Genomic DNA, 25,378 nt, shown 5'->3' with positions numbered 1-25,378 from the left:
AAGGTTCTCAAACTGTGAGTGGGGCCCCAAAGTGGCCCAACCCCATTTTAATGGGGTCACCAGGGATGGTTTAGACCTGCTTGGGCCCAGGGCTGAAGCTCGAGCCCCACTCCCCAGGGCCAAAGCCGAAGCCTGAGGGATTCCGCCTTGGGCAGTGGGGCTCAGATTACAGGCCCCTGTTTGGGTCTGAAACCCTTGGGTTTCAGCTTTGCTCCCCACCGAGGAGTGGAGCTCAGGAAGGCTTTGGTTTCCCCCCAAGGTGGCAGGGTTGGGTGGGCTCAGGCTTCGGTCCCAGCTCTGCAGGTCGTGCAGCAATTTTTGTTGTCAGAAGGGGGTTGTGGTGCAATGAAGTTTTTTATGTTTGGCACGAGTTGTGTGTTACCTTTATTTTTCTGGCAATCATTTATGCCTCATCATTACTATATTCAATTAAAATCTATTTTGTTGTGGCAAATAAATTTGTTTTATCTAATCCAGTGTGTTTGAATTGATGATTTTTGGAAACTCCCTTTGGGATAACAAGATTCATGCATATCATTTCTAGTAATAAATTGACAGACTTTAAATTGGCAAGCTTGTACTATCCAGGAGAGAGCTGCCCAGGAGCAGACAGACTTTTCCGGAGGGAAATGTGGGCCTGGGAGTGTGCTGGGATTACCCTGAGGTATAATTCAGGCTGGTAAGAGCCTCGGGGTGACAGGCCGACAGCAGGGACACCCAGACCACGCTCTCTGTGCACAGTCCTGACTGGATGCCATAGCAGCAAAGCAGTGTAAAGGGGGCACAGCTAGTCACTAGTCTAGATTGTACCCGCTTTACGTCCAGGGGCGGCAGGTTTGTAGAAATTTTGGTAGTGCCCCCAAACTGCCCCCACATACACATCTGCCTAAGGCTCTGGGAGAGAGTGTGGGTGCAGGTTCTGGGCTGGGGTAAAGGGTGGGGGTGCAGGAGGGGGTGAGAGATGCAGACTCTGGGATGGTGTTTGGGGGGTGCAGGAGGAATTTTGCAGGTGGGAGGGGGTGGGGGGATGGAGGACGCTTACCTGAGGCACTCCTCCCTCCCGCCCCCCCAGGATCTCCTGACCGCCACAATCAGCGGTTCTGCAGTGTGCGGGAGGACATGGGGGGAGGAGTGGGGACAGGGAGTGCTCAGCGGAGAGGATGGAACTGGGCAGGAAGAGGGGGGTCGGGGGTGGGAGATTGGTGGAAGGGATGGAATGGGGGCTGGGCATGGGGCGAAGTGAGGCTTGAGCACCCCCAGGGCAAGGAGGAAGCTGGTGCCTTTGCTCTCTAATGGTAACCATAATGGACACCCTCTCCCTCCCAGCTCAGTGTAGGGCACTGGTTCCCAAACGGGGGTTCACGAACTCCTGGGGGGTCACGAAGCATTATAGGGGGCTCTTGGGGGAAAAAAATCCCTAATGGTGGACAGAGCTGTCCATAGATCACCCCGGGCAGCATGGGGCAAGCAGCCCGGAGCCCCTGGACTTTCAAGAGTTATGCAGATCAAAGCAAGCATATCTATCACTCGGGGTGGCTCTAAGTATTTTGTCGCTCCAAGCACAGCAGGCAGGCTGCCTTCAGGGGCTTGCCTGTGGGAGGTCCCCAGTCCCGCGGATTTGGCAGCACGCCTGTGGGAGGTCCGCCGAAGCCGCGGGAGCAGCGGACCCTCCGCAGACATGCCGCCGAAGGCAACCTGCCTGATGCCCTCACAGCGACCGACAGAGCGCCCCCCACGGCTTGCCACCCCAGGCACGCACTTGGCGTGCTAGGGCCTGGAGCTGCCCCTGATCACACCGAGGAGATTTAAACTTTAAGACTCCTTATAAGAAATGAAAAGAGAGGTGGATATTTTTTGCTATTTTTAAAACAAACAGGCAGCTAGTATTGTTTTTAAAATTATGATGAAGAACAAGTTTAAACTTTGTTGTAACATGCATTGTTTGCCTGGACTACTCAAGACCTGAATGCTTGTGTAGAAGGAACTCTGAGCTGGCTTCTTAAATACCTTCCTGCTGTTTCACATCTGATACTCCTTGATGAAACATAGGAGCCTCGGCTTATAACAGGCTTATTCAAAGTGATACAAGCTATGAAAGTGAGATCTTAGAAGAGTGTTGCCATTTTCATAATGTAATAAAAATACTGTAATGATTAATAATAATAAATAGAGTGTAATAAAATGTGTTTTTATGACATGCTTATATTTCCAAGATCACAACTTTTTATAATTTATACTTAGGTAAAGGAGAAAATCCCTGGAAATATTCATTTTTAGGAGGGGGTTTGTGAGACTTGACATTTTAGTGAAAGGGGTTCACAGGTTGTTAAAGTTTGAGAACCACTGGTGTAGGGGGATACTCTGGTGTGCAAGGAGCCACTGGGCTAGTAGCAGAACAGGGGTGGGGCTTAGGGGAAGGAGTGGAGCTTCCCAGCCCTGTCCTTTCCACTCCCTTAGTAAGGATGCTGGGCCTGGTGTGGGGCGCACCGGTAAGTCCCACTTTCACCCCGGCTATGGTGCTGCAATGCGTGTGCACATCCACTGGGCTCTCTGATACCTGCCAGAGCTGCGCAGCCTCTCCCAGCCTGCACCAACACATACCCATGGTCAGGCTGGGTGCAAACACCCACAGCTCAGCCACTGCTGCGAGGCAGAAAAGCTGCTGTGTGGGCTCCATTTGTGGCAACTGGGTTGGGAAAAAACAGGAGTAGTTGTGGCACCTTAGAGACTAACCAATTTATTTGAGCATAAGGGGAGTGTCACAAGCTGGTTATAAAAATCTGTCTGCCCTTGCAGTGGGGACAGGGCCTGCCTCACCCCAGAGCCATGGAGGTAACGAACAGCTCCTGGCTGGGCATGTTCCACTAGAAAAAAACTGTGGCTAAAGCAAAGTCTGAGCATGGAAATCCTGCTGCTAGGAAGAGAGAGCCGAGCAGTTCAGTGCAGAGGATGGACAGATGAGAACATCCATCCTGCAAAGGTGACACCGGAGGCAGTGTTCCCTCACTGATCAGCCCTTTCCCAAAAGGGTTATGTCCCTGCTCTGCAGCAAACCTGGGTGTTGTCTGCCCCCTTCCATCTGCCCCCGGCAGCATTGCTATTTCCAGCCTACTGAATGTCACAGGGAAAGGAGCAGACAGCTCCCAGGGGAGGTGGGTCTCACCATAGATAAAATACCAGAGGTATGTACAGTACCTGTGTAGATCTGGGCGCTTCTCCACCCTGCAACCAAACACAAACAGAGGGGTGAGAATGCCCCTGGACACAGACACACTGAGCAGGAGACAATGTCACACAAAGGTCGTACTGGGGGGAATGGAACTTACTGAGCTCAGCCTGGAGTTTGTCTGAAAATTGAACACAGAGAAACGAGTCAGTGTCACATTATTGTGCAGAAGAGAGGCAAGTGAAAAAGACCTTAAAGCAAGGAAGCCCCCTGGGCAACAAAGGATGCTGGAAAGGAAGAAATACAGAATTACAGCCCAGTGAGCCTTTCTTCAACACCTGGTAAACTGGTTCGAATCAATAACTAAAATCAAATTCTAAAATAGGGATAAAGGTATGAGAGTCTAACCTCTCACCAGCCGAGCTTCTACAAAGGAAAATGATGTCTCGTCAAATCTATCTGAATTCTTTGAGCATGTCAATAAAATAGCAGTCAAAGGAGAACCCTCTGGAATGGGTTTGTCTTTGCAATGTTGTTGTAGCCACGTTGGGTCTAGGACAGGGGTCTTAAACTCAAATGACCACAAGGGCCACATGAGGACTAGTGCATTGACCCGAGGGCCACATCACTGACACCCCACCTTGCTGCCTCTGGCCTGCCCCCCACTCCACCCCTTCCATTAGGCTCCACCTCTTCCTACCCCTTCCCTGAAGCCCCCACCCCAACGCTGACCCAGGGGGTGCAGAAAGGATGCAGGGTACGGCGGGGGCTGAGGGCTGGGAGTTGGGATGCAGGAGGGCTGCAGGATATGGCAGGGGGTTCAAGGCAAGAAGTTGGGTGCAGGAGGGGTGTGGGGTGTGGCAGGGGGCTCAGGGCAGGGAGTTGGGTGCAGGAGGGGTGTGCGGTGCAGAGGGGAGTTGGGTGCAGGAGGGGTGTGGGGTGTGGCAGGGGGCTCAGGGCAGGGAGTTGGGTGCAGGAGGGGTGTGGGATGCGGCAGGGAGTTGGGTGCAGGATGCAACAGAGGGCTCAGGGCAGAGAGTTGGGTGCAGTAGGGGTGCAGGCTCAGGGCAGGGAGTGCAGGAGGGGTGCAGGATGCAGCAGGGGGCTCAGGGCAGAGAGTTGGGTGCAGCAGGGGTGCAGGCTCAGGGCAGGGGGTGCAGCAGGGGTGCAGGCTCAGGGCAGGGGGTGCAGGAGGGGTGTGGGGTGCAGCACGGGGCTCAGGGGAGAGAGTTGGGTGCAGGGTGCAGCAGGGTGGCTCAGGGCAGAGGGTGCAGGATGCAGCAGGGGGCTCAGGGCAGAGAGTTGGGTGCAGCAGGGATGCAGGGTGCAGCAGGTGGCTCAGGGCAGGGAGTGCAGGAGGGGTGCGAGATGCGGCAGGTGGCTCAGGGCAGGGAGTGCAGGAGGGGTGTGGGGTGCAGCTGGGAGTTGGGTGCAGGAGAGGTGTGGGGTGTGGCAGGGAGGTGTGATGGGGGCTCAGGGCAGGGAGTTGAGTGCAGCAGGTGGCTCAGGGCAGGGGGTGCCGGAGGGGTGCAGGATGCAGAAGGGGGCTCAGGGCAGAGAGTGCAGGAGGCGGCTCAGGGCAGAGAGTTGGGTGCAGCAGGAGTGCAGGGTGCCGCAGGTGGCTCAGAGCAGGGGTTGCAGGAGGGGTGCAGGGTGCAGCAGGTGGCTCAGGGCAGGGTGTGCAGGGTGCAGCAGGTGGCTCAGGGCAGGAAGGGTGCAAGATGCGGCAAGGGGCTCAGGACAGGGGGTGCAGGAGGGGTGCAGGGTGCAGCAGGTGACTCTGGACAGGGGGTGCAGGAGGGGTGCAGGGTGCAGCAGGTGGCTCAGGGCAGGGGGTGCAGGATGCAGCAGGGGGCTCAGGGCAGAGAGTTGGGTGCAGCAGGGGTGCAGGGTGCAGCAGGTGGCTCAGGGCAGGGAGTGTAGGAGGGGTGCGAGATGCGGCAGGGGGCTCAGGGCAGGGAGCTGGGTGCAGGAGGGGTTCAGGGTGGAAGCTCCAGCCTGGCACCACTTACTTAGAGTGGCTCCGGGGTGGCGGCGGTGCGCCAGGGCAGGCTCCCTGCCTGCCTGGCCTGGCCTCTGGCCCCGCACCGCTCAGCTCCGTTCCAGGAAGCAGCTGGAACCGTGTCCCTGGGGGAGGGGGAGGGGCTCAGGGTTCTGTGCATCTGCTGCTCTTGCCGCTCCTCCAGATACCTCCCACGAAGCTCCCATTGGCCACGGTTCCCTGTTCCTAGCCAATGGGAGCTGCGGGGGCGGTGCCTGGAAGAAGGCAATGCAGGAGCCCTCTGCCTCCAGCCCGAAGGGACATGCTGCCAGCTGCTTCAGAGAGCAGCACCAGGCTTGCGGCGCTGCGGCTAGGCAGAGGGGTGGGGGGTGCAGGGAGCTTGGCGGGCCACACACAAGAGCCCCTTGGGCCACATGTTTGAGACCCCTGGTCTAGGATATACAAGAGACAAAGTAGGTGAGGTGGTAATTTATGCGGACTTCCAAACAGTCTTTGCAAAATTCCTCACAGAAGATTATAGGGAAACCCAGTCATCATGGTATGAGAGACTAAAATACAATCATGGCTGAGAAACTGTGGCTATTGTCAGAGACAGGATTCCAGACAAGGCAGCCTCCAGTCTGACTTACTCTGGCAAATTCCTGTGTTCTTAAACACATCTGGTTTGAAGCCTGATGCAGCTAAACACTCTGCACATTCTGAGCAGGGAGAGATTTACTTGTAGTTCAACATGTGCTTAACCACCTTGCTGAACAGGGCCACAGGTCTGTCACATCTTAGGCACATTTAACAAGCACAATTTCAGCTTTATGGGTGTAGGGGACTGCAGAAGACTGGGTCACGGCCTAGCTAGGGTATTTCCGCTTTCTCAGCAGCCTTGTGGAAAGCCCCTGCTTGCTAAGTGGCCGGTCATTGTAGGACATGGCATGCCAGTTATAACTTGCTTTTAACTGGTTGAAACCAGTTTGTATGGCCTTAGGCCAAAGGGCATACACCGCCCGTGGACAGTCCCTGGCCTTTGGCCAAGGGGCGGACATAGCCTGTGGGAAGTCCCTTTTTGCATACGTATGAGTTGCTTTTGTATTGTGTCTATATAGCTGTATGCTCCCAGTCCCGCCTTTGGACTCCGACCCAGGCCGAGCTGAGCTTCGGTGCTAGGTTCCCCGCCTGCGTGACAGCAATGCCCGGAGTCCCCGTTGCGGATGTGTCACGTTACCTTCATTAAAGCCAATAACTCACAGTGTGTGTGGGCCTCGTTCTTGCAGAGCATTCTGGGTAGGCCCGTAGTCTCCCATGAACGTTACAATGCGGTCGGCACCAAAAAAACAAAAGAGAGAGAAAAATAACAATTTAAATACTGTTTCTGTAGTGTGGACGATCCCACCTGCCATTACACTCAATGTAATTTTGACTATATGCGATTTTCGCTTTACGTGCTGACTGCAGAACGTAACCCCAGCGTAAGATGAGACAGACCTGTATATATTTAAAGGCCTGTTCCTGTTACAGCTATCTAGATGATAATCATCAAATAAATGTGTCTATCTTGAAGTTAAGGCAGTCTCATGAAAATCCACTATTGGTGGCTGAGTGAAACAAGACCCTACACTCAACTCAATGGCATTTCTATGTCTTTGTCTGTAATTCAATAGCTTTTTGAAAACCATATTTGATCAATTCCAACATTTCCGGGAGTGCTCTAGGCGTCAATGGGCAGAACCGAGTGATTATGGTAAACATAAGAAAACTGGAAAAGCCTAACTTTAGTGGAAATTGAGTTTCTTGTTCAAGTAAAACACAGACCCCCCCACATCAGGGGGTCAAAAATTCATATACTTACCAACAACACTATATGATGTGAACAGGCAGAGGGGAGCATGCTCCAGGATGCTCTGCCTTGAGGAGATCAGGTTGTAGCAGTTCTGGGTCTACAATTGTATCACTCCAATGGCTGATCACTTACCCAGGGTTCAGAATCATCTTGCACACATCACAGCAGGAATTTTCCCCTAAACCACTCGTGGTCTCTGAAGCCTAGTAATGTGAGTGTCGTTTTTGCAGTGTGGGACATCCCAACAATTGACCTGTTCACCATAAGGGACAACAGGAAATGCTGTCTGCTCTTGAGGTAGGGGTGAGAGTGTCTGAGTCTGGGCTCCCTGTCTGACATCTTCCACCCAGCCAGCAGTCAGCTCTCCTGTATGCTTTTCCTCCAATCCTAATCATCACTGAGAGCGGGTCATGGCAAGCTTATTCAAATTTCCCTGGCATGGCCGAGGCAGTGCTGGTTCTCCCACCTTCTCACGTTACCAGTTCAGCCTCTCTGGTACCCTCTCCTCTCCATCCCAACCTACTCTCAAAGAATCATGGTCACTCCTTGCATCCCGCGCTCAGCAATCTGCATCTCGCGATGTAGCTGCTTCACGGTTGAATGAGGAGGAAGAGTATTGTTCAGTAGAAAGCCTTCTACCAGAATAGCCTAGCAGTGGCTCTCAAACTTTTTTTACTGGTGACCCCTTTCACATACCAAGTCTCTGAGTGCGACCCCCCCTTATAAATGAAAAACACTTCTTTATATATTTAACACCATTATAAATGCTGGAGGCAAAGTGGGGTTTGGGGTGGAGGTTGGCAGCTCTCGACTCCCCATATAATAACCTCGTGACCCAACCCCCCAGTTTGAGAACCCCGGCTTAGCCAGTGAAATGGACGCGTTTTTTGGTGTGGTTGTTGTCCCACGGAATCCAACTGATGCTGGCTTCTATCCAGGACATCTCACAGCTTTTGCTACACCATTAGCCATCAGATCTTGTGCATAGCTCATTGAGAGTGCACAAAGTAACGATATCAGTATTTCATCCCCCATTCACAGGAGATCAGTCTTCTCTAATGCCATAGGCTTATTCATCCATCCATCCTCCAGTCTGAGAGCCAGTTCCTCTGTGGTACCTTAACACAGTCCTAGCAGCTTCAATGGGACCTCTAGAATCAAGCAGGTCCTCAAGGAATCTATTCTGAAGCACTTCGAGGAGAGGAAAGCGATCAGGAACAGTCAGCATGGATTCACCAAGGGCAAGTCATGCCTGACCAACCTGATTGCCTTCTATGATGAGATAACAGGGTCTGTGTATAAGGAGCAGGAGCAGTGCCAGGGTTTTTGGCGCCCTAGGCAGGTGTCCTTCCACGCTCTAGGTCGTTGGCAGCAATTCTGCGGCGGGGGGGAGGGTCCTTCCACGCTCCCGGTCTTCGGGGCACTTCGGCGGCGGGTCCCGGAGAGAGTGAAGGACCCGCCGCAGAATTGCCGCCGACGACCCAGAGCACAGAAGAACCCCCCACTGCCAAATTGCCGCCGCGGGTGGCAAAATGCCGCCCTCCCAAATCCTGGTGCCCTAGGCGACCGCCTAGGTCGCCTAAATGGAAGCGCCGGCCCTGATAAGGAGAAGGCAGTGGATGTGTTATTCCTTGACTTTAGCAAAGTTTTTGATACGGTCTCCCACAGTATTCTGGATGAATGGATTATAAGGTGGATAGAAAGTTGGCTAGATCGTTGGGCTTAACAAGTAGCGATCAATGGCTCCATGTCTAGTTGGCAGCTGGTATCAAGCGGAGTGCCCTACGGATCGGTCCTGGGGCCGGTTTTGTTCAATATCTTCATTAATGATCTGGAGGATGGCGTGGACTGCACTCTCAGCAAGTTTGCAGATGATACTAAACCGGGAGGAGTCGTAGATACCCTGGAGGGTAGGGATAGGATACAGAGGGACCTAGACAAATTAGAGGACTGGACCAAAAGAAATCTGATGAAGTTCAACAAGGACGAGTGCAGAGTCCTGCACTTAGGATGGAAGAATCCCATTCACTGTTACACACTAGGGACTGAATGGCTAGGAAACAGTTGTGCAGAAAAGGACCTAGGGGTTACAGTGGATGAGAAGCTGGATATAAGTCAACAGCGTGCCCTTGTTGCCAAGAAGGCTAAAGGCATTTTGGGCTGTATAAGTAGGGGCATTGCCAGCAGATCGAGGGACGTGATCATTCCCCTCTATTCGACATTGGTGAGGCCTCATCTGGAGTACTGTGTCCAGTTTTGGGCCCCAAGCTACAAGAAGGATGTGGAAAAATTGGAAAGAGTCCAGCAAAGGGCAACAAAAATGATTAGGGGGCTGCAGCACATGACTTATGAGGAGAGGCCGAGGGAACTGGGATTGTTTAGTCTGCAGAAGAGAAGAGTGAGGGGGGGGATTTGATAGCTGCTTTCAACTACCTGAAAGGCAGTTCCAAAGAAGATGGATCTAGACTGTTCTCAGTGGTACCTGATGTCAGAACAAGGAGTAATGGTCTCAAGTTGCAGTGGGGAAGGTCTGGGCTGGATATTAGGAAACATTATTTCACTAGGAGGGTGGTGAAGCACTGGAATGGGTTACCTAGGGAGGTGGTGGAATCTCCTTCCTTAGAGGTTTTTAAGGTCAGGCTTGACAAAGCCCTGGCTGGGATGATTTAGTTGGTGTTGGTCCTGCTTTGAGCAGGGGGTGGGACTAGATGACCTCCTGAAGTCCTTTCCAATGCTGATATTCTATGATTCACACTCCATGACCCACTTCCCATCTCCTTTGCATCAGAGTCCAGCATCTGGGTGCTTAGTGTGAAGGAACCAAGGTGAATCGGGGCAGCGTTGCCTCATTTAGCCAGGGAAGGAGCCATCACCATGAAACACAAAGGCTGCCCTTCCACAGGTACTACTGGGTAAAATTCCCCAGCTTCAATGTGCTTGTCCCACACATGACTAGATGGAATATGTGTGTGAATCACATCTTGAAGCAGCACTGTTACAGTAGTAACCATTTCTTATCCTGTTTTCTGATTTTCAGCAAATCAACAGGGTTCTGACCAGAGTGTGGGGTGAGGGACTCAGCCTACATAGTCAATGAAGTAGGGGACCCTCTAGTTTTAAAAAAAAAGCCAGATAATTTTGCTTCACACGATCTAAATTTTCATGGTGAGATTCTGTGCTTGGAACCTGCAGCCTCAGAGCCTATTAGAGCTAAGGTGACTTTCAGCATTCCTGACATCCTCCTGTCCTGGGCTGCTCTGGATAATGTAACTCGGGGCTACTTCTGCAAGAGTGCTGCAGTGAGGTCATCTCCAGAGCACCCTCTTCTAGCACAGAGGGACTTGCAGGTCCCCAAACCTCATTTCTATCCTGGCGCATCCTATCATTTTCCATAGTCCAGAGCACATAAAATAAACATCTCCTTCTGGGGGGTTCTGATACATTATAAATTAATTATTCATTCATTTTCTTCCCTCTTGTCACTTTATCTTTCGCTCTGTGTTGCCTCCAGAAGCAGTAACCAGCCAGGACAATGAGAACAGCCAGGAGAGGCAAGATCAGACCCAGAGCCACCCTCCAGGGATTGACTCTTGGGAAAAACAGCTCTGCAAGAGAAAGTGCCATTGACTTGGAAACAAATATGTACATAAGAATGGCCATACTGGGTCAAACAAATGTTCCATGTAGCCCAGTATCCTGTCTTCTGACAGTGGCCAATGCCAGGTGCTTCAGAGGGAATGAACAGAACAGGGCAATCATTGAGTGATCCATCCCCCTTTCACCCATTCCCAGATTCTGGCAGCTAGAGTTTTAGGATCACCCAGAGCACAGGGCTCCATCCTTGCCCATCTTGGCTAATAACCATTGATGGACCTATCTTCCATGAGCTTATCTAGTTGTTTTTTTAATTCCATTATAGTTTTGGCCTTCACAACATCCGCTGGCAAGGAGTGTCACAAATTGTGAGTTGTGTGAAGAAGTACTTCCTTTTGTTTGTTATAAACCTGCTGCCTATTAATTTCATTCCCTGGTTCTTGGGTTATGTGAAGGGTTAAATAACACTTCCTTGTTCACTTTCTCCATACTAGTCAAAATGTTATAGACCTCTATCATATCCCCTCTTAGTCATCTCATTTCCAAGCAGAACAGTTCCAGTTGTTCCATACCCTTAAGACTTTCATACCCTTAATCACTTTTTTGCTCTTCTCTGGATCTTTTCCATTTCTAATAGATCTTTTTTGAGATGGGTGAACATATCTACACACAGTATTCAAGGTGTGGGTGTATCATGGGTTTATATATATTTATTATGATATTATTGTCTGCTTATATTACTGCTGGGGGGATTCTGTGCCAAAAAATTCAATATTCTGTGCTCCCAAATTCTGCAAAATTCTGCATATTTTATTTGAATTAATAATGCAATATAATCACACCAGTTTCAATTGTTTTGGTAAGTTAATTAAAATACAATACAGAAAGAAGTCACAATAACTATTCAGCATTTCCTAAACACATGAAAATGAAGTTACAAACACTTGGTAACTAACACCCTGCATTCCAGTTATAATCCTGCATTTCCATTTAAATTACATTATAGAACACCAAACAGCAAAAAAAACAAACGAAAAAGTAGAATGTCATTTTAAATTGCTCAGACTTTCCCACATGAAAGTAGTACAGTTTTGCTAATAATTGTCCTGGACCTGGCATGGCACTTTGGGAAATGCATCGTTCTGATTGTCCTGACATTTTATTGACTGCTTGGTGAATGTTTTATCTGCCTTCAAAATCTTCTTCTCTTTTTTTTTTAAATGGGTAAGTACAAAATATCCTGAGCTATAATCTAACCCCATTGTGCCACTTTGGCACAGGAAAAAAGTGACAAAGCGCATAGATCTCCCTAACTCCAGGATTCCTTTCCTGTCATTTAGAAGTAAGAAGACTCTGTTCCAATGTAGGGGCCTGAAAAGTTTCACAGGTTTTATACTCCTGGGGGAAATGACTGAGAATGGGAACAGTTAACTAACAATAAGAACAATGGGCCCGCTGCTGCATTTCTGCCTCTGAGAATGAGATCAGTTACCCATCAACTGCAACTTCAACAACTCTACCACACTACACAGTGCCTCTGAGAATGAGCTCAATTAACTCAGGCAGGCTGCCTAGCCTGCCTCCTGCCTAATAAAAAGCCTGACCCTTACATGCCAGGGAGCTGCAGAGAGAGGGACCTCTTTCTTGCTCTTGCTTGTTGGGACATACGGAGATACACCTGCCGCAGGTGATCACACAGGCACGCATGCCTAGCACTGCTCCCTCCCTTGTCTCTGAGGTTGCACCAGCAGGGCACACTGGAACTGTCGCACTGCCTCCTGGGCTGCCTGGGAAGCAGCTTGTGACCCTGGCCCTGGCAGGTTTTTTTTTTTTTTTTTCATTTTTCTGCACGGAAGGCACAGAGAAATGCAGGCCATATGAATTATGTGCCCCCATTGGGGTGCAGAATCCCCTCAGGAGTATATTATCTACCCCCTAATAGTTCCTTACATTCTGTTCACTTTTTTAAATGCCACTGCTGAAGATGTTTTCAGAGAACTATCTGCAATGATTCTAAGATCTCTTTCTTGAGTGGTAACAGCTAAGTGAGACCTGATAATTTTGTATATATACTTAGGATTATGTTTTCCAATATGTATTGCTTTGTATTTATCAACGTTGAATTTCATCTGCCATTTTGTTGCCCAGTCACTCAGTTTTGTGAGATCCCTTTGTAATTCTTCACAGTCTGCTTTGGACCTAACTGTCTTGAGTAGGTTTGTATCATCTCCAGGTTTTGCCATCTCACTGTTTACCGCTTTTTCCAGATCATTGATGAGTATGATGAACAATACTGGTCCCAGTACAGATCTTGTAGGCACATCACAATTTACCTTTCTTCTTTCTGAAATCTGACCATTTATTCCTACCCTTTGTCTCCTGTCTTTTAACCAGATACTGATCCATGAGAGAAGCTTCCATCTTGTCACCTAGTGGCCTAATTAATTCATATATGATAATATGTGATAGTAAATTGTGTCATGATATGAAGTAGAGAAGTAAATGGTCGTAAGAATTCATATATGGCATTTAGATTGTTTTTGCATTCAGATTGCCTTTCAATTCTTTTCATGCTTTTTCTTTGTCTGTACTTTGCACCCTGCCAGCCCCCATTTCTGAATAGCAGGGGGAGTGCTCAAAGACTGTTGGGAGACACACATCGGATAAGAGGTTCAGTGCTCACCCCGCTCTTGAGGCAGGAAGAAAATATATGGGCATTTAGGCCTAAGTAAAGGTAATATTTTTGCATTACTAACCAATAGTATGCTTTAAGGGTAACCAACGGGTGAAATCTGTTGGTATGCATGTGAAGGAGTGTATGAGAAGAGAAGTGTGAAGGCCATCTCTAGAGCCAGATGCTCAAGGGAGGAGTGAAGAGACTTGAAGACACCACAAGCGTATTGGAAAGAGCAATCCTGATGACCCTGAAGCTAAAAGTAAACACCCACAAAGATAAAATAATGTGGCTGTGGAGATCCAGACCTTCCCTCCTGGGAATGTTGGGGCCCCCTGGCCTCGGGATGCAGACCAAAGGACTGGTCATGGGACTGATTATAACCTGACTGTGCAAAACTCATAAACTCTAATGGGTGAAAAGCACAATAAAACCAGGGGTGTTTGCCATAAAGCTTTGGATTCATCTTGCCAGCATGTGGGAGCATCGGTTCGTGACCAACAAGGACCTGGCTTCTCCACTTGAGACCAATCTAACCGGTCATTACATTGCCTCAAGCTACAGCCTAGGTAACTATAACATCGTCAGCAAGACTTGTGTGTGTATGCGTGGACATGCATTAATTTATTATGTCGTATTCTCAACAAACACGGCGTGTTGCCTTTTCTCCTGAAAAAGATCTCGTTTGCTTTCTATAAGCATAACACTCTTATCCCATGACAGCTTACTTTGCTTAAGAGCCCTTGGTGAGGTACCTTGTCAAAGGCTTTCTGAAACTCTGGGTACCCTGCGTGCACTGGATCACCCTTTTCCACGCATTTGTTGACACCCTCAAAGAAGTCTAATTGTCATAAACAGATAGCTAAAGGTTAATGTCTCTTTCACCTGAAGCACCTGACCAGAGGACCAATCAGGAAACCGGATTTTTTCAACTTTGGGTGGAGGGAATTTTGTGTCTGAGGTCTTTGTCTGTCTGCCTGTTTTCTCTGAGCTTTGGAGAAGTAGTTTCTGCTTTCTAATCTTCTGTTTCTAAGTGTAAGGACAAAGAGATCAGATGGTAAGTTATATGGTTTCTTTTCTTTGGTATTTGCATGAATATAAGTGCTGGAGTGCTTTGATTTGTATTCTTTTTGAATAAGGCTGTTTATTCATATTTCTTTTAAGCAATTAACCCTGTATTTTGTCACCTTAATACAGAGAGACCATTTGTATGTATTTTTCTTTCTTTTTTATATAAAGCTTTCTTTTTAAAACCTGTTAAAGTTTTCTTTACTGGGAAATTTCAGGGAAATTGAGTCTGTACTCACCAGGGAATTGGTGGGAGGAAGAAATCAGGGGGAGATCTGTGTGTGTTGGATTTGCTAGCCTGATTTTGCATTCCCTCTGGGTGAAGAGGAAAGTGCTTTTGTTTCCAGGACTGGGAACGGAGAGGGGGAGTCACTCTGTGTAGATTCACAGAGCTTGTGTCTGTATATCTCTCTAGGAGCACCTGGAGGGGGGAAGGGAAAAAGGATTATTTCCCTTTGTTGTGAGACTCAAGGGATATGGGTCTTGGGGTCCCCAGGGAAGGTTTTTCAGGTGGACCAGAGTGCCCCAAAACACTCTAATTTTTTGGGTGGTGGCAGCAAGTACCAGGTCCAAGCTGGTAACTAAGCTTGGAGGTTTTCATGCTAACCCCCATATTTTGGACGCTAAGGTCCAAATCTGGGACTAAAGGTATGATACTAATAGATTAGCGAAGCATGATTTCCCTCTACAAATGCCATGTTGACTTTCCCCCAACAAATCACGTTCACATATGTGCCCAATTTTTCTGTTCTTTACTATAGTTTCAATCTATTTATCTGGTACTGAAGTTAGGCTCCAGAGATGATCCTGACAGTTACAGGCTGGTGAACCTTTTAAAAAAAAAAAAAAAAAGAATTTTCTCCATCACCCCCATTGAGAACTGTGATGTTCACAGCACGCGCATGCACGCACACACGCACGCACACACACACACACACACAAATACTTTTGCTTGAAGGTTGAAGTGTAAAATGACTTTGTTTCTCAGAATCCAAAACCTTAACACACAAGAATCCAAAACAGAGAGGGATTGCTCCCTAAGGGAGCAGGCACAACTTCCACCTTAAAGGGTTCTAGAGCTTGAGCTCCAGCACAAGCCCAAATATCTACACTGCAATTTAAGCTACCCTTAGCCCAAGCCTTGCAAGTCTGAGTCAGCTGGCATGGTCCATCAGTGGATTTTGAATTAGTGTAGGCATATCCAAAGAGAACAAAGGTTGCTCAGAAGTTACTAAGAAGTGCTCAGCATGTTGAAGGCAAAGGCCAATACACAGGAAACACAATGATAAATACTCTCTGCCCACATCTGCAGCATCTCAGTCTATCCAAGTGCAGCATGGACAGGCACTGACCTGCTATGGAAATCGCTGACTCTCTCCCCTGGTTGAGTCGGTGGTTCCTGACACAGCAGGACACTTTGTGGTTGGACTCTTCTGTTAGAACAATGGCAATCGCTGTCTGAAACAGGCCACCGGCCTCTTGAGATATGTTTTCAGAGGCTGATGGTAAGAGCTGCCCCTGGAGATCTCTCCACTGAGCCTCAGGCTCTGGGTACCATCCGGATGATAGACACACCACCTTGATCCCTCCGTCCCGATGTCCCTCTACAGAGATGTCAGGATCAAAGCCCAAACCTACAGAAGAAATAAATTTACTGTTGATGATCCTACAGTGCCCAGTGATGAGCCAAAAGCTTTATTACACTGTTATCAAAAGCCATTTCCTATCAAACTAATAATTGAATGCGAGTCCATGGGTGTGGCTGGTCAGTTAATTTGGTCAGATTCTTATTTGATACACAGTAAAATTAATGTTAATGTCAGGACTTTTTCTTGCTCCGGTTTAGTTAAAGTGATTTAGTTCATCAAGTGCAAATTCCTGTGTGGACGCTGCAATCAGGAAGAAATTGACTCAAGCTAAATCAGTATAAGCCATTTCCAAACCCATGTAAGTGTCCACAGAGGGCTTTGCACTAGTTCATTGAAATCAGTGCACATGTATATGTAAACAAGCCTTGAATAATTCACTAATAAAAACTCATTTTAAGGGAGTTCAGGTTCCCTGCTTTCAGAGGTACCAAATTTTCTGCTACCCACTTCTGGCATTCTGCAGGGGGCCTGGCCCATCCACTTTTCAGTATGGGCCGAACCCCTGCCCCTCCCCTTCCCCCCAAGACCATGCCCCCCCAGCCAGGCCAGAAGCTGGAGCCCGGCCAGCTCTGGGCCACATCCCCACAACCTACACTGGGTGGGGGCTGGGGAGGCAGGGACATAGGCAGGGGGCTGCTCTTGGGTCCCCCCACCACGGGCAGATGGGGGAGCCCAGTTTCCCTACGCCAGCTTCTGGCTTCCAGCTTAGCCAAGGGCTGAGGCCTCAGGGAGAAGAGAGGGGCAGGGGCAGGGCCACAGAGGGGATGGGGCCTCATAGCCCCCCCCCCCCGCCTTTTAGGAAGAACACATCACCCTTTACTGGGGCTGGTGACCCTGCATTAGGAATAAGGAGGGAGGCTGTAGCCAGGTAAATGGGGAAGTGGTTGCTTTGTGGGATTTGCTGAGAGCGACAGAAGAGGGCACCGAAGGGGTTTGTTGGGGAAAGTTCACTGGCACCAAAGACAACCAGGAGCACTCAAGACTCACAGCTGGACTGAACTTTGCCCAGGATCCCTGAACTCTGAATGCAGCTGCAGTGCTCAGCGTCTACCCTCTCGTATTGTGGTACCACCAGGCCTGTGGGTCCTGCTGTTGGATCTAACCCCATTTTGCTGTTCCCACGATATTCTCCCCTGTTGTTTTTCTACCTTCATCCTTCTGTAAGTCAATATTTCCCTTTCCTATATTTGTGGTACTATTCTGGGGTGTGTGCATTTACCCTGGGGGAGTGGGGGAGTTGGAACAAGTGCCCTTGTGGTGGAAGGGAATTACCCCGCTGTGCTCCACAAAATACTTGTCGGTGCAGAATTCAGGCTGCCCACCAGAGAGCAGCTAAACTTTATTTTCTGAAACCCAAGAGATACACAGTAACGGTGCACAGCGTCCCAGCCCTGCCACCTGAACTCTGCTTCCTGGGCTGGCAATAGGTGCTGGGCATGACTCAGTAAAAGTGGTGCCATAACACACAGACGTGAGGAAGGGCCATGGGAAGGTGCCACCGCTGTGTTGTGTTTCTCGGATTTGGATTCCAGCATCTGTCTGCCTGCCCACCCACTGTCTTCCCCGTGTTTGGAGTCATTGTAGTGACTGGGGGAGGGATTCATTCAAGCAGGCTGACAGAGCTGTCACTGTGATATGGGGAGAGGGATCTCACATGTCTCTCATTTCAGTGCTGAGGTCTGTAGGTGTGTCAGCAGAAGTGCACAGGGGCGTTTTCTTGCCATGGGGATTATCAGCAGTCTGGTGTTCGCTCCACCTGACCTATGCCTCATATCACGGTCACAGACCTAGCTACACCTGTCCCCTGGCTCGTCCGTCTGGCAGCACCTTCAGGGGGTCAGACCTCCTGCCTTCACCTGTCCTGGGGGGCAATTCCTCAACTCTCCCACTCTTAGACCAGGCAGTGGGCTACAGGATTCTCTGTACCATCGTGGGTGCCAGACACCAGCCGAGATCAGTCCCGGCTGGTGGCATCAGTGAGAGGAGGATCAGAGCCGTCGTCTGGCACCCTGGTGTGCACAAAAACATTGTAGTAACTACCTGTTAATATCACCTGACTTTTTATTGGTGTCTGTGGGTGTCATGGTACAATTCCCCACTCTGAAACTTAGCGTCCAAAAGATGGGGTACCAGCATGAATTCCTCTAAGCTCAATTACCAGCTTAGAACTTGTAGCACTGCCACCAACCAGGAATTCCAGTGCCTGGTACACTCTGGTCCCCCCAAAACCTTGCCTGGGGACCCCCAAGACCCAGACTCTCTGGATCTCAACACAAGGAAAGTAAACCCTTTCCCTCACCGTTGCCTCTCCCAGGCTTCCCCTCCCTGGGTTACCCTGGAAGATCACTGTGTGATCCAAACTCCTTGAATCACAAAACAGAGAGGACAATTCACCTTCCTCCCTCCTTCTCTTTCCCCCTCCCAGACTCTTCCTGAGAGAAAGTAATCCTGGCACAGAGACAAATCAGCCTCTCTCTCCCTCTTCCCTCCTTTCTCCCCACCAATTCCCTGGTGAATCCAGACCCAGTCCCCTGGGGTCTCACCAGAATAAAAAAACAATCAGGTTCTTAAACAAGAAAAAGCTTTTAATAAACGAAAGAAAAACAGTAAAAATTATCTTTGTAAATTTAAAAGAAAAATGGAATAGGTACAGGGTCTTTCAGCTATAGACACTGGGAATACCCTCCCAGCCTAAGTATTCAAGTACAAATTAAAATCTTTTCAGCAAAATACCAATTTGAACTCCTTTCAGCCAAACACACATTTGCAAATAAAGAAAACAACCATAAGCCTAACTTGCCTTATCTACCTAGTACTCACTAGTCTGAACTTATAAGAGACTGTATCAAAGAGATTGCAGAGAAAACTGTTTGCACATCTGGTCCCTCTGAGAACCCAGAGAGAACAGCAACCAAAACTAACAGCACAGCACAAAAACTTCCCTCCCTCAAGATTTGAAAGTATCCTGTCCCCTGATTGGTCCTCTGGTCAGGTGACAGCCAGACTCACTGAACTTGTTAACCCTTTATAGTCAAAGAGATATAAAGTACTTCTGTGCTATTGACTTTTCTTATCTGTTTATGACAGTGGGTCTCATTAATCCCTGGCTCTAATGACCCTAAATTTAGCCCACTAATACTACCTCTGAGTCCAGTGAGTCACAGCAATTTTCAAGGCAATCTAAGCATGGGTCTGGAGTTTAGAGCCCTTAGAAAAAACAACTGTTAACAGTTAACTAGAATAAACCTCAACCAGAGCAGAGCTGCTGCCCCACAAGAATAAGATAAATCAGGTGTCACCTCGCAGTAGCCCCTCTGACCCCACTTATTACCCTGCTGAAGATGTCAAAGTATCACAAAAGTTATTGACCTGCCACCTGCAGTTCCAATAAAGCTTCTTCATAAGTGACACTGGACTGAAAAAAGCACGTGTACTGTCCCTTGTCGGAGACTCAGATATCGCATATTCTCAGGGAAACTCTCCCATTGGTGATGTCATCCCTCAGTTCTTCCTCGATATTCCAACATCTGCTCTGCATACTGATCCTGCCCATCGTGGCACAGGTGCACCACGCAGAGAACTGGGATCGGAACCATCTCACCTCCATCTTCTGAGCGCTCATCCTGGGGGAGAGGTGGCAGGGCAGGACGGCCTCACCCCCTAGGGAGGCAGTGACTGGACGGTCAGGTCCAATCACTGTGAACTGTGCTGTGAAATGTACAATGAACAATGGAAGTTAAATCAGCGAGAGGCTGGAGGTGGCATTAATTCAGCAGTAAGATATACAGTAAGAGAGCGCCCTGTACTAACAGTGAACACCATGTAGCCAGGCAGTGCTCTCAACATGTCTAGGAGTGCAGAGAATCACAGGGTTGGCTTCTGACTTCCTCTATGGTCTACTCAAGGAACGTTCCTCCCCTTAGGTCTCAAGCCTTCAGCCATCACCTCTCTCTGGGCAGGGATCCACATCCTTCTCTTGCCATTCACAGTGGTTTTCCCAGCAGGCCTGAGAAAACTCCAGCACCTGCATTTTGCCTTCTCTCCCAGAGTTATGAACAGCATTTGCCAGTGGTTACTAGTGACCGAATAACTTCCAAAGCAGAGCAAAAGTCTGACAGAGAAAATGTACTGTAAATCAAAGGTCTGAACACATTACACTTATACCAAATGATTCTCATCTGGCACATGAGACTTGCTGGTAGGGCCGTCTTTAAACATTTCTATAATGGTATATGCCCTCTTGCTTAACAGGTCATGTCAGTTTGTAGCCCAAAATCACAGGTCTCTTCCCAGATTAAATCAAGGATTTAAAAAAAAAATCTTTGTTCTCTTCGACTTCTGGGAGCTGGTCTGAACTACTTTAAGCAATTTCCCCTCTGGGTGGTTGTGACAGGATCCCCAGGGTACAACTTGGAACTGGAGCCTGGGGGATGGGAATATGGGCTAGGGGCTGCTCTCTGTGCCCCCACTCCCCAACGCTACAGGCAGGTGGAGGGTCCACCATGGCTGTCAAAAGCTGCTGACACAGCTCTTATCATAGCTGGGCTGCGGCTCCGAGACCCTGCCCCCCAGCCAGAGCCGGGTTGGGGAGAGCTGTGCAGGCAGCTGTGGTGAGCCTGAGTCCCTCCACCTGCACCGAGTGGAGATCTGGGAGGCAGGAACATGGGCAGGGGATGCTTTTGGCAGCTTCCAGACTGGCCAGGGGTGGGGACTCTAGGGGAAGAGGAGGAGCAGGGCAGGCCCTTGGGGGGAAAGGAAGGGGCCTCGGGTGGTGGGGGCCCCCAGCCCTCCTGCTTTTGAGAAGGCTCCAATACCCGTGGTTGAAATTCTCTAAGCTCTTCAACTAAAACCACATTATTTTACGTAAAATATAGAACAGATACATTAACTACAGCAGCAGTTCTCAAACTGCAGGCCAGAACCCCAAAGTGGGTCATCACCTCTTTTTAATGGGGTTGCCAGGGTTGTCTTGGACTTGCTGGGCCCTGGGGTCAAAGTCAAAGCCCAGGCCCCACCATCCATGACTGAAGCCAAAGCCAAGGCTTTGCTCCTGCTCCCGCTCCCTCTCCCCCACCAGGGCAGCAGAGCTTCAGTTCCCCCCTCGTAGGGTCATGTAGTAATTTTGGTTGTCAGAAGGGGGTCACGCTTCAATGAAGTCTGAGAACCTCTGAACTACAGAAAGATGAATGTAAGTGATTATAAGTAGCAGGCAGAGAGATCAGAGTAGATTACATAAGAAATAAAATCACAGTGTAAATTGCACAGATTAGGCAAGATTTGAATCAAGCAGTTTCTCACCCTAACCGATATTCCAGGCAGCTCACAGTTCTTAATACACTGGCTGGATTCCCTTTCAGCCGGGGACCAATCTCCCCAGTTCAAAGTCTTTGTCTTCCCTCAATCTTGCACGTGTTCAGAGGGGGGAGCAGAGAGGCCCAGTTGTGATGTCATCATCCCTCACTTATATTTTCTCTCCAGGTGCTAGAAAAATGTTTGATGTGACGTGGGGGTTGGTAGCCACTTGGGCATGCGTGCCCTCTGAGAAGCCTATGGGTGAGTGGATTCTCCTTGATGGGCCATCAACACCTGTCTGAACAGTGACACTTGCTTCTTTGTTGCCACTGAAAGCCTGGCTCTGAGTGTCTCCCACTTACCACATATTTCAGTAACAAACCTAGAGCAATACTTCATAACTTCATATGAAATGATGGTACATAGAATAACAGATATTCAACAGACCAAGGGGAAGTGTGGGCCCCTTACTGAATAAGAGAGGCAACATAGTGACAGAGGATGTGGAAAAAGCTAATGTACTCAATCCTTTTTTTGCCTCTGTCTTCACAAACAAGGTCAGTTCCCAGACTGCTGCACTGGGCAGCACAGCATGGGGAGGAGGTGACCAGCCCTCTGTGGAGAAAGAAGTGGTTGGGGACGATTTAGAAAAGCTGGACGAGCACAAGTCATGGGGCCGGATGTGCTGCATTCGAGGGTGCAAAAGGAGCTGGCGGATGTGGTTGCAGAGCCATTGGCCATTATCTTTGAAAACTCCTGGTGATCAGGGGAGGTCTCGGATGACTGGAAAAAAGGCTAATGTAGTGCGCATATTTTAAAAAGGGGAGAAAGAGAACGCAGGGAACTACAGACCGGTCAGCCTCACTTCAGTCCCTGGCAAAATCATGGAGCAGGTCCTCAAAAAATCCATTTTGAAGCACTTGGAGGATGGAACTTGGCTGTTCTCAGTGGTGGCAGATGACAGAACAAGGAGCAATGGTTTCAAGTTGCAATGGGGGAGGTCTAGGTTGGATATTAGGAAACACTATGTTTGTCAAGCCGGGCCTTAAAAATCTCTAAGGATGGAGATTCCACCACCTCCCTAGGTAACCCATTCCAGTGCTTCACCTCCCTCCTAGTGAAATAGCCTCTGGCATGTAATCTGCTCCTTGCATTGTGCAACTGAATGACACTAGCCAGTACCTCCAGTCCCAGACTCAAGCCTAGGAACCTCTGTCTTCCAGTGTCCAGTTATGCCTGCTGGATGCTGCAAGCTTATAAGAGTTCATCAATTTAACAAAGAAATTGATATGTATCAGGCTTGTTATCCCAAGGGGAGTATCTGACACACTCCAAACCAAATGCACTGCTTCAGGTAGAACAAACAAACGTTTATTAACTACGGAAATAAATTTGAAGTGATTATAAGGCAAATAAGTCAGATTTGGTCAAATGAAATAAAAGCAAAACACATTCTAAGCTGATCTTAACATTTTCAGTGCCCTTACAAACGTGGATGCTTCTCACCACAGGCTGGCTGCTCGCTCTTCAGGCAGGCTCTCCCCTCTGATCAGCGCGTCAGTCACTTGGTGGTGGTGTCTGTAGATGTAGGTGGAAGAGAGAGAGCATGGCAAATGTCTCTCCCTTTTATCATGTCCTTTCTTCACTCCTGGCTTTGTTCCCCCTCCCCCCTTCAGAGTCAGGTGAGCATCACCTCTTCGCAGTTTCAAACTGACTAAAGGAAGGGCTAGAACTAGAGTGTCCAACAGACCCTTTGTTGCTGCCTAAGCCAGTGTCCTTTGTTCCTGGGAGGCTGGGCTGGGTTTGTCTCATATCTGCCCTGATGAGGTGTGAACTGCCCCTCTGCTCTTGGAAAGTTTTTGCCAGGGCTCATTTTAAGCCATGAGGACACATTTTCAGCCTCATAACTACATACATGAAATTATAACCTATAATATTACTACAACTTTACTTGTAATAACAATTACTATAACATTACTATAACAACGACACTCAGTGCATCTTGAGCTTTCTGAAGACACCCAACATGACAAACTTTGGATTGGACATCACACAATCATTTTTACAAGGATGAACATAGGGTGCTGGGTGTTTCCTGAGTTACAGAACATCACATCCTCCCCGATGGAGTAGATTACAGTCCTGAGCCCACAAAGTTACACACAGATACTATTTATCAAGGAGTACAAAAATACACATTCATGTTAATTTGATAGTTCCCAAAATACTGCATGTGGTTCCAATACTGGTCACCCAGAGTTCACATGTGAACATTATACACTGTCCCTATTATCTCTGAATAGAGGTCCTTGGGTATAATGGATACTGGGGGGTCAGGTTCTCTGATACACCAAGGACTTTTCATGCTGTTCAGTGTGGGGGCCTCTCCAATCGGTGTAGGGATGGTGTAAGGGCCTGCAAGATGTAAAGATATGAAAGTCGATCATCATCACTATGCAGGTAAAGTATCAGAGGGGTAGCCGTGTTAGTCTGGATCTGTAAAAGCAGCAAAGAGTCCTGTGGCACCAAAACGTCTGTTAGGCTATAAGGTGCCACAGGATTATTTGCTGCTTATGCAGGTAAAGTTATAGGTCAGAGGGAGAAGGCGGCAGATAGAAAAGTGCTGGGACAGAGAACCGGCATTGTGGAACTGCACAGAAAAGGCTGGGGGGAGGCGGGTCTCAGGGCAGAGACTCAGCATCCAGAGAGAGAGTGCGCTGGTTAAATTAGCAGGATGGAAACCACAGCAGAAGGAACCAAAATGCCTGAGTAGCTGTGGGAGCAGCCCCGGGGGTGGAGCGGGACCATAAGGTCTTCACCAAGGGCACAGAATGAAGAAGCCAGTAAATATCTTCACATCCCCATTTGAGATGAGGTCTCGCTCTCAGCCCTAGTCAGATGTGCCTAGTGCAGTGTGAGTGACTTGTGGGTTTTCATTTCATAACCGGAGAGTCAGGGATTCAGGATTTGTTTGTGGCTTAAGAGTTTGATCTGTGTCTTACACAGTCCAGCCGTGTGATCTACAGGAATTGGACAGTGTCCCTTTAAATGATATGTGAGCCCTGTAATGGTGCTCACCACGTTCTATGTCTTAAAAGCTTCTAGTCAGAGCAGCAGGGTGTGTGCAGCGAGGCCTGACAACAACACTGTGTATGGGCAGCAAACACGGTTCCTGGGGCCCCAGGTGTGCCCTGTGGTTGCTCAACGTTGCTGGCTGTAGGCAGGCTGCACAGACATGGTTTATAAGACACGGCAGTGATGTAAGATGGATGTTAGTGAACAACAACAGAACAGCAGCAAACCCAGCGAGGAGGCCGGAGCTCCTACCTGACACCAGCCTGTGAAGCTGTAGGGTGAGGCAGAGAGCCACATAGCCAGGCAGAGCAGAGCTCACTGTGGAGCCGGGGGAGAACAAGGGAACCTTCCCCGCCATCGTAGCTGGGTCTGGGGAACAGGAGAAATAGCAAACTAGACGGTGAGCGAGTGAGAGGGATGCAGTGACAGCACCACGGGGCAGTGGGAGGAGGTAACGAGCCTCTCTGCTGCCCAACATACACCAGAAGGGAAGGAATTCCCCCCACAGCCCTGGTCTGTGCCAGGAGCCAGTCCATACCACACTCACACCACGGCTGCACCTGTGGAGCTGTCTGGGTCTATTAGGTTGTAAGAAACTCTCCAGAGCAGGGATGGTCTCTGACTATTGGTGTGTCCAGGGCCTGGAACAATGGAGCATTTAGGCACTACTGTCGAATGGGATGTATAAAGGAAAACAAGCCAGTGTGGTATGAATGGCCACTGATTGCTGTGGGAAAAAGTGGCTCCACCGTCTGACCACACCTATCCCAGGTGAGGGCTCTCTGGGGTCTCCCAATGAGCAGATGAGTGCCTGGCCCTGGCGATTTTACATGTCGGTGACCCACCCTCATTGGCTCCAGCCTTGTGCAAACGTGATGAATTCTGAGCAGGGTCACCCCGGCTCTGTGCCCCTGGGATCCGTAACGTTAAATCTCTCTCAGGGTACGTCTGCACTGCTGGTGGGAGCGAGCTTTGCCGTGGGTGTAGACGGACACAGGATAGCTCTGCTCAAGCTAGTTCACTAAAA

The 25,378-nt window shown here is 49.1% G+C and overlaps 1 pseudogene; it reads right to left on the bottom strand.

Annotated features, from left to right (window-relative positions):
• Window positions 1–3,118: 3,118 nt before the first annotated feature.
• Window positions 3,119–24,716, bottom strand: LOC127030102 (butyrophilin subfamily 1 member A1-like; annotated as a pseudogene).
• Between the last annotated feature and the right edge of the window lie 662 nt (window positions 24,717–25,378).

Source organism: Gopherus flavomarginatus, chromosome 10 (assembly GCF_025201925.1).
Source record: "Gopherus flavomarginatus isolate rGopFla2 chromosome 10, rGopFla2.mat.asm, whole genome shotgun sequence".
Lineage (NCBI taxonomy): Eukaryota > Metazoa > Chordata > Testudines > Testudinidae > Gopherus > Gopherus flavomarginatus.
Note: the sequence above shows the minus strand (reverse complement) of the source record. Positions and strands in the feature narration are given on the sequence as shown.